Source organism: Salmo trutta, chromosome 39 (assembly GCF_901001165.1).
Source record: "Salmo trutta chromosome 39, fSalTru1.1, whole genome shotgun sequence".
NCBI classification, from domain to species: Eukaryota; Metazoa; Chordata; class Actinopteri; order Salmoniformes; family Salmonidae; genus Salmo; species Salmo trutta.
Window position 1 is genome coordinate 4,475,979 of NC_042995.1, and position 9,040 is coordinate 4,485,018.

The window sequence follows — 9,040 nt, forward strand, 5'->3', positions numbered from 1 at the left end:
GGTGACAGTCCTAGAGGATCATCACGCTATATATAGACTGGAGTCCTGGTGACACTCCTAGAGGATCATCACATTATATATAGACTGGAGTCCTGGTGACAGTCCTAGAGGATCATCACGTTATATATAGACTGGAGTCCTGGTGACAGTCCTAGAGGATCATCACGTTATATATAGACTGGAGTCCTGGTGACAGTCCTAGAGGATCATCACGTTATATATAGACTGGAGTCCTGGTGACAGTCCTAGAGGATTATCATGTTATATATAGACTGGAGTCCTGGTGACAGTCCTAGAGGATTATCATGTTATATATAGACTGGAGTCCTGGTGACAGTCCTTCTAGAGGATCATCACGTTATATATAGACTGGAGTCCTGGTGACAGTCCTAGAGGATCATCACGTTATATATAGACTGGAGTCCTGGTGACAGTCCTTCTAGAGGATCATCACATTATATATAGACTGGAGTCCTGGTGACAGTCCTAGAGGATTATCATGTTATATATAGACTGGAGTCCTGGTGACAGTCCTAGAGGATCATCACGTTATATATAGACTGGAGTCCTGGTGACAGTCCTTCTAGAGGATCATCACGTTATATATAGACTGGAGTCCTGGTGACAGTCCTAGAGGATCATCACGTTATATATAGACTGGAGTCCTGGTGACAGTCCTTCTAGAGGATCATCACGTTATATATAGACTGGAGTCCTGGTGACAGTCCTAGAGGATTATCATGTTATATATAGACTGGAGTCCTGGTGACAGTCCTAGAGGATTATCATGTTATATATAGACTGGAGTCCTGGTGACAGTCCTAGAGGATTATCATGTTATATATAGACTGGAGTCCTGGTGACAGTCCTAGAGGATTATCATGTTATATATAGACTGGAGTCCTGGTGACAGTCCTAGAGGATCATCATGTTATATATAGACTGGAGTCCTGGTGACAGTCCTAGAGGATTATCATGTTATATATAGACTGGAGTCCTGGTGACAGTCCTAGAGGATTATCATGTTATATATCAAATCAAACTTTATTTGTCACATGCGCTGAATACAACAGGTGTAGACCTTACCGTGAAATGCTTACTTACGAAATTTGGTTGTGCTTCAGGAGTTTTTCTCTTGTTATGTCAGTCTCTGATTTTCAGTCAATTAGCCCATGTCAGCTAACATTTTAGTTAGTTTAGCGGCCAGCTATCTAAACTTGTTATCATGGTTGAATTACCGTCCGGGGGGCCACCATTGATTTTGTTAGTCAGTCTCACTCAGATATCTTATTAAAAACGGCAAACATTTCTCTCCACCTTATGGCAAAATGTGTAAAACTGCAGGAAATTAGCTGTAAAATTCCTAAATCTTCTCTCCGCCCCATGGCAAAATGTGTAGAATTGCAGAAAACTTGCAACATTTTCTCTACACCCCATAGCAAAATGTGTAGAATTGCACAACATTAAAACTCCAAAACTTTCTCTCCGTTGTCAAGAGGAGGGCCACTAAAATGTTTTGCTCTCAATGTGTGTGTGTGTGTGTGCGCGAGTTCAGAGTTTTTGTGGCCCCCAACCCCATCAAAGTTGCCCATCCCTGTTCTAGAAGATCATCATCAGACAGTACCTGATCATTGACAGTGATAGTCAGCCAGACAACAGCAATTAACGTCTAACGTCCTCCTCTCCTGTCTTTTAGAGCTCTGAGTCCACGACTGTCGGAAGCCATATTAAATCAGTCATATTATGGCTACGGGGAACTTCCTGGTTAGTACATTTCCTAATTGTATCACTTATCTGAAAAAGTACGAATAAGGGCCATGTCGTTTTTACGTCACAAGAATGTAAACTCATTCCCACTGCACGGTCTGCACATGGCTGCCTTCGCTGTCCTGCTCCAGCACATTTCAGACAGCAGCATGTTACGATGACAGTGTGTGACTCCCTCCCTGCCTCCCTGGTCCTGATGAGATTATTCCAACAGGCTGTCAGAGCGGGGAAGAGTCATGGCGGTAGCTGAGAGGTAATGAGCCAGATGTGTGGGCCACCTGGTGGACTCAGGGCCTCCACATGCCACCCATGACGAAGGCAGTCATGCAGCTCATGGGCACACTGCACACTGGTACTGACTGTACTGGCTGCTGTCTGATGACTTACAGGGACGTTTGCTGCATCTTCTTTATGAATGAGGCGCTCTGATGGAATTTATTCAAATAAATAAATAGTTTGTAGTTAGGTTACTGAATGTAGAAAAACCACACACTGAGTGTACAAAACATTACGAACATTGAGTTGGGACATGGACTCTAGAAGGTGTCGAAAGCGTTCCACAGGGATGCTGGCCCATGTTGACTCCAATGCTTCCCACAGTTGGGTCAAGTTGGCTGGATGTCATTTGGGTGGTGGACGATTCTTGATACGCACGGTAAACTGTTGAGCGTGAAAAATCCAGCAACGCACATTAACTGGTGCTCCTGGCACATACTACCATACCCCGTTCAAAGACACTTAAATGTTTTGTCTTGCCCATTCCCCCTCTGAATCACACACATACACAATCCATGTCTCATTTGTCTCAAGGCTTAAAAATCCTTCTTTAACCTGTCTCCCCCCTTCATCTATACTGATTGAAGTGGAGTTAACAAGTGACATCAATATGGGATCATCACTTTCACCTAGATTCACCTGGTCAGTCTATGTCATGGAAAGAGCAGGTGTCCCTAATGCATATTGTTAGTCACTGTTTGACACATTTCTCTGGATGCATTTGTAATGTTTCATTCAACCAAAAGCCATACTACCTATACCCTTCCTCAAATAAGACCCACCCCTGATTAACTCACAAGGAAGTTACATCCTGTTCAGAATGTTTTGTAGGCTCAGTGTATTTGGAACGCACTTTAGTCAACTGACTTGTTTACATTGATGTTTACATTGCTTTCTTGTTTACATGGATGTTGATCTCAACTCCATGATGTCTTTAGGGAAATGTCTGAGGAACGTGTACTATTATCTTGTACTTTTCTATACTAGAACGATTCCAGTGAGAGACTATTTCATGTTTCATCAGAAAATCATAGCTCCTTGCTTAATATTATTTCTCCTTTCATACAGAATAGTATCCAAAGATATCCCAAGCAGACTGACCCTCTAGTATCCAAAGAAATCCCAAGCAGACTGACCCTTATAGTATCCAAAGAAAGCCCTTGCAGACTGTCCCTCTAGTATCCAAAGAAAGCCCTTGCATACTGACCCTCATAGTATCCAAAGAAAGCCCTTGCAGACTACTCTTCTTTTGGCACGATAAACTTTTCCCACAGAGCCACCGACAGCCAAAGCGATAAACACACTCACACAACCCGATATCTCTCTTTCTCCAGGCCTTGGAAGGGGCTGCAAATATCTTATGGTTTGGAGCTACAGTGGTTTGGCGATACGCCCATTTAATTCATTTAACCCTGAGCAAAACAGAGGACCTCTGGCAAACACCATAGAAACAAAATAGAGTACTGAATCTTTATTCTGGAGGTAAATGAACTGACGGTGGGTCTGGAGGTGTGTCATCTGTCTCTGCCTCGGAGCTAGGGGCATTCGTGCTGATACAAGCAGGCAGTTATCTGTGCCCCCTGAGAGTTACACTGTACATAAAGGCTATATAGCCTGCATGCATTTGGATATTATGATAGTATGCTATTATATGTAAGTGTATGTGCTTGGTGGGTAAAAATATGGTCTTAAGCCAAATCTCCTGACAGAGGCATAATTCACATGTTACTGCTAGGGCAAGAGGAAAGAAGATCATGTGTTTCTGAGGGCACTGTGGCATATATGTATGAGATAAGATATTCATGTAGAGGGCAGTGGCTGTGTGCTGTCTGGTTGTGATCTACATCAGCAATATGTTATTGTCTGTGCTCTGGTTGACAGTACTGCCTCCCAGCCACAAAGTTATACAGAGATCCATGAATACGATATGATGGCCTCCCAGGAACGATTGGCCAATTTGACATTTGGCAGTAGAATGACCTTTAAATCAAAAACGCTCTCTTGCTGTAAATCCTTGCACTTCTATTAATGTTTTATAAATATAAACTGATAGAGATCAAAATATATACTTGACATTTTGCTTTGTGGCATAGCTTGTTAAGTATGTAGGCTAGATGTAAGAGATTATCAAAGTCATCCACCCTTTTTTTCCACCCACCTCGGCCCCCAAGACTGTCATCGAAGCTGCAATATGTAACCCGACTAAATTCACATAGGAATGTGTGTTATAGATCAGTCATTCTTTTTGAAAGCAAGTCTAAGAAGCTGTAGATCTTTTCTATGTGCACTAGTTCTATTCTTCCCGTTCTTAAATTTCGTTTTTGCGTCTTTTACTTTCCGTTTTGTACACCAGCTTCAAGCAGCTGAAAATACAATATTTTTGTTTATTGAAAATATATTTCACAGCAGTTTAGATTTTACAATGATTCTCTACACTATACATTGCGTGTTTTGTCACATAAACTGAAATTAGGCGAACTATTAGAATTTTAGCAACCAGGAAATGGCAGAGCAATTTCTTCATAGTGCACCTTTAAAGTTTTAGTTGATTATCTTTTCAAGGTCGTCATTAGTTAGTTATAAGAAGACAGTCACAAAGCTTCTACATGACCTATCCATTTGTTATTGTTGAAGTAGATTGATGACAAAATGTTAGGCTACTTTTACCTTTTAAAACTGTAGCCAAACCCACAGTGGCTGTACAGTTTCATTGAGACTGTAGGGTGAGATGGGGGTTTGGCAGAGGGTAGAAGGGGTAGAACCTGGCACAGGGCCTGTGAGTGTGCTTCCCCAGTGCCAACCCAGAGGACGGCTGTACTCTATAGAGGAGGAACAACGGGAGACATAGGTTGCATCCCAAATGGCTCCCTTTTCCCAATTTAGTGCACTACTTTCGACCAGGGCCCATGGTAGTGCACTATATAGAGAATGAATAGGGTGCCATTTGGAACGTACCCATAGCAGCCGGATCTGATCTGTCACGCTTCCCCTTCAGTCACCCATCACTGTCCACGGCTCTCTCTCACTCTGTCAGTCCCTGGCTGGCGCATGGCAGCGGCGTGTCGCTGCACCATTCAGCACCATTCAGCACCTCCAAAGATGATCACTTCCTGCCCTTCCCCATCACACCTTTGTCCCATCCCTCGCTCCACCCTGACAAGGTGGGGACGAGTTATCACACCTGTCAGCTTTATGACTCCCTGTCTGCCTGTGCTGAGGTAATAAAGTCTCGCTGCAGCTTCTACCAACCTGGGGGTGAGTCACTGTGCCTGATGGGAAATTGGTCAGTGGAGTGTCGTAGTCGGGGGAATAGAGCATTCCGCCCTATGTTTTTTTTTTGAAGGATTGTTGTTTGATTAATAACTAGGGGAGGAAACAGCCATACCTTACAGGGGTTTTCACCTGGGAACAGGGCCATAAAAGTGCCTAATGAAAATGGAAGTTATACTAGTAGAGAAACTGAAAGGATACAGTTAAAATGTGTCTTTACTTCAACTGCCTCCAAGTTGTAAGTGTGTAGTTCCATATAGACTATAACTCATGGTTACGTAGGCTATGTTGAAGTAAAAAAAAAGAAAAAGTATGTTAATAAAACCAGCTTCAACCACTTCATGCATTGGTAGCAAGAAACCAGACTTTTGGCTCTGCAGCTTCTCATTAAATCAATTGCCTTGTAATAATTTGGACATAATGTCTAACCATTTCAAATCAGATGACAGACCAAAATGCTGAACATTCTATGCTCATTAAACTCACAAATCTGTCATGTTCTCTTAAAATTGCACCCCAATTACCTTGTAATTCGCCTCTCTTGACTGCCTCTGCTGCCTTTCCACGTTATCCAGCATACGGTTACAAAACATGGCCCTGCTACTGAACACGATGGTAGTGGCACATATGCCCTGTTTCCATCTAGGGACAGTTTTATGGGTCAAAGGTCTTCTACATATCTGACAGCATGAGGCAGGGGGTGACAGGGGGCACAGGGACTCAACCCACCCCATCAGGGCTCTTTCCCAGAGGGCTCTTCCTAGAGAAAGGCTGTGTAGGACAGGACCCGAGGCCCATAGCGTGCTGCTAGAACCCCCTTTGTGAACAGTAATTACACTCTGTACATCTGCTAGAGAGAATAAGGCTCGGCCCTATGGTTCCATACCTAGAACTCACTGGGCCACAGCATAAGGGTCTGTACATTCTCTCATGGTGAGAGCTGTAGATAAATAAAGGCTTAATGTTTGGGCTTTTAAGGTGTTTATCGGCTACCCCTCCTCAGTGAGAATTACCTCAGCTCCACCATAGGGGCTTTGCCAACTGCACTGCTTTAATTACTAAGCTTGCTGGGGGTTTGTTGTGCACATTAAATTATTTGTAACCTTTAGTCGATAAGTTTGATACAGTTAGATATAATTTCGTCGACAATAACTATGACGAAAAATACTTGTCAATTACCAATTTGTCTTGACCAAAACTATTATGATAATGAGAGGAGACACTGGAAAGAAAACGATAACTATTACAAATTACTTTTCATTTTAATTGTCGAAAATGTGACTAGACGATCATTTCTGGACATTTGACATTTGACAGGTTCCTTTTCATCTGTTTTGTCCAATCATAAGCAAGCATGCAGAATGTCATGCAATCCTCTCATTAATTAAGATCTTTCAGTTGCGCAGTCTGATTGAGCTGATCTGCTCAATCCCATCACAGCTCCCAGGCGGTCTCTTCAGTCACTCGTCAATCTTTTGAACTGATGCAAAGCAAGGACACTTCACGAGTAACTAACCTGAACTAGAAACAATAATGATTACTCTCCCTCTTACTTTCATGGAGGCTATTTTTGCTTTGATCTCATCAGATGCTCTATTTTCCCATGTGCGCTGTTGTTCATTGATGCGGTCTTTTGCAGTCCGTAAATGCGGGTTGAGGTTGCTTATTTCCTATGGGAAAAACAAATGGTATTTGTTGAATATTAGGAGTGCAAGTAATACTTCTGCCATTTCTGTGAAGCTTCAATTCTCCCCTTTTCTCAGAAAACTGCTCTTATTTACCCTCTTGATGGTTATGATGGGGAGAAAATCAGAGCGTTATAGTATATTGTTAATTATGGCTGGCATTGGTTACAATCTGCCACAATATCAATGTTGCCAGCTAAAGTATACAAGGGGATAGTAGGCCTAGTTGGACAAGGCTATCTGAATGTGCACATGATGGAAGTTACAGGTAGCTTAAATATTAGCCTAATTATTTCATGGAAAAGATCGCACGGACTATTATGTGACTGAAATGACTGTGACTAAGGGAGTGGAAGCTATGATGGAAGTTAAGTTAGAGGTTTGTATGAACTATTTAACAAACAAAATAAAGTTACAATGACTAAAATAGGACTAAAATGACTGACTAAAACTAGACAAAAATTGTCCAGAGTTTTAGTCGACCGATCATAACTAAAACTAAGAAGGATGAAATTACTAAAATGTGACTAAGATTAGAAAGTGTTTTAGTCATAAATACTATGCCTAAACTAAATCTAAAATAGGTGACAATTAACACTGAATGTGTAAAACGAGTAAGTTAGAGACAACTACAAGCTGAGGACGGTCATTGGCGGCATGTTGTATATCTCAGTTATGGCTTCTAGGAAACTCAGAAACCTACATTAGTCTTATGGTATTTTGTGGAGTTTTCTATTCTTCCCCTGAGGTGCAGGATGTAACCCTACAACATTTTAATGTGTTTTGTAATCACTAATCTTTTTACACCAACCACAAATGAATAGATACAGGTCACTGCAAGCCTGAAGAAAGTTGTAGATTACTACACTGTAAATATTCCTGAATAATGTGAATAGTGATCACATGTATCCTGTCTACATTTTGCAGGTAGATTCCAAATAAGAAAAGATGAAAACATAGGTAGTCTCCCTTCAGATGAATCTATGCTGGCGTGCGTGTAGTGTAGTCGAATCGATGTTGATTATGATTGCAGAGATAGAGAGCCTACCTCCTCACTCCCAGCCATAGAGAACAGCAGAGTGCTCCGGCAGAAACCAACCAGGAGGGTCTGAGATATTGATATCTCCTTCCCATCCATGCAGTGTAACTACATTTATATTTTCTATTTCATTACCCTTCCATGTTATTACAAAGTGGTAAATGTTGCTTGTAGCCTCGGTGGGTGAATTATTTACTGCTGGAAATAGATTGGAGATAGGGAACGCCTGCTATCCATACTCTGTTATGTAAACTCCATTTGGATTATTCATATTGATTCTTGTGAGTGTATAGCCCAACATACAGTAGGTCATTCATATAGACCCAGGAGACACTAATGATGCTGATAGTTGATGTGTCTCTGCGGGAGATGACGATGTTAACCAGACATCACCATAGGTATTCTGGGTAGAAAACTGATAGTGTTTGTGTCATGCCCAGCACAATATAACCTCTGTTTTGAAATCCCAGGATAAGGGCACAAGGCTAGACCCATATGCAGACACAGGAAGCAGAGGGTTGAGCTCTGATATTTATTATAACACAAGGGGTAGGTAAAAGGCAGGCTAGTACAGGCGAGAGTTCATAAACTAGGTCAGAGGCCAAACAGTACAGGGCGTTAGACAGTCTCGAGGTCAGAATAGGTAGGGGTTCAGTAACCAGGTCCGAGTCCAAAAGAGTACAAGGCGTTAGGCAGGCTTGAGGTCAGGGCAGGAAGAATAGTCAGGCAGGCGTGTTCGGTGTCAGGACAGGCAAGGGTCAAACCCAGGAGGGCTAGGAAAAACAGAGACTGGGAAAAATAGGAGCTAGGAGATAAACGCTGGTTGACTTGGCAAACAAGACGAACTGGCACAGAGAGACAGAAAACACAGGTAAAAATACACCGGGGATATTGAGCGACACCTGGAGGGGGCGGAGACAAGCACAAGGACAGGTGAAACAGATCAGGGTGTGACGCACAGACCCTGACTGCTTCAGTTACTCACTGTCTCAATGGATGCTTG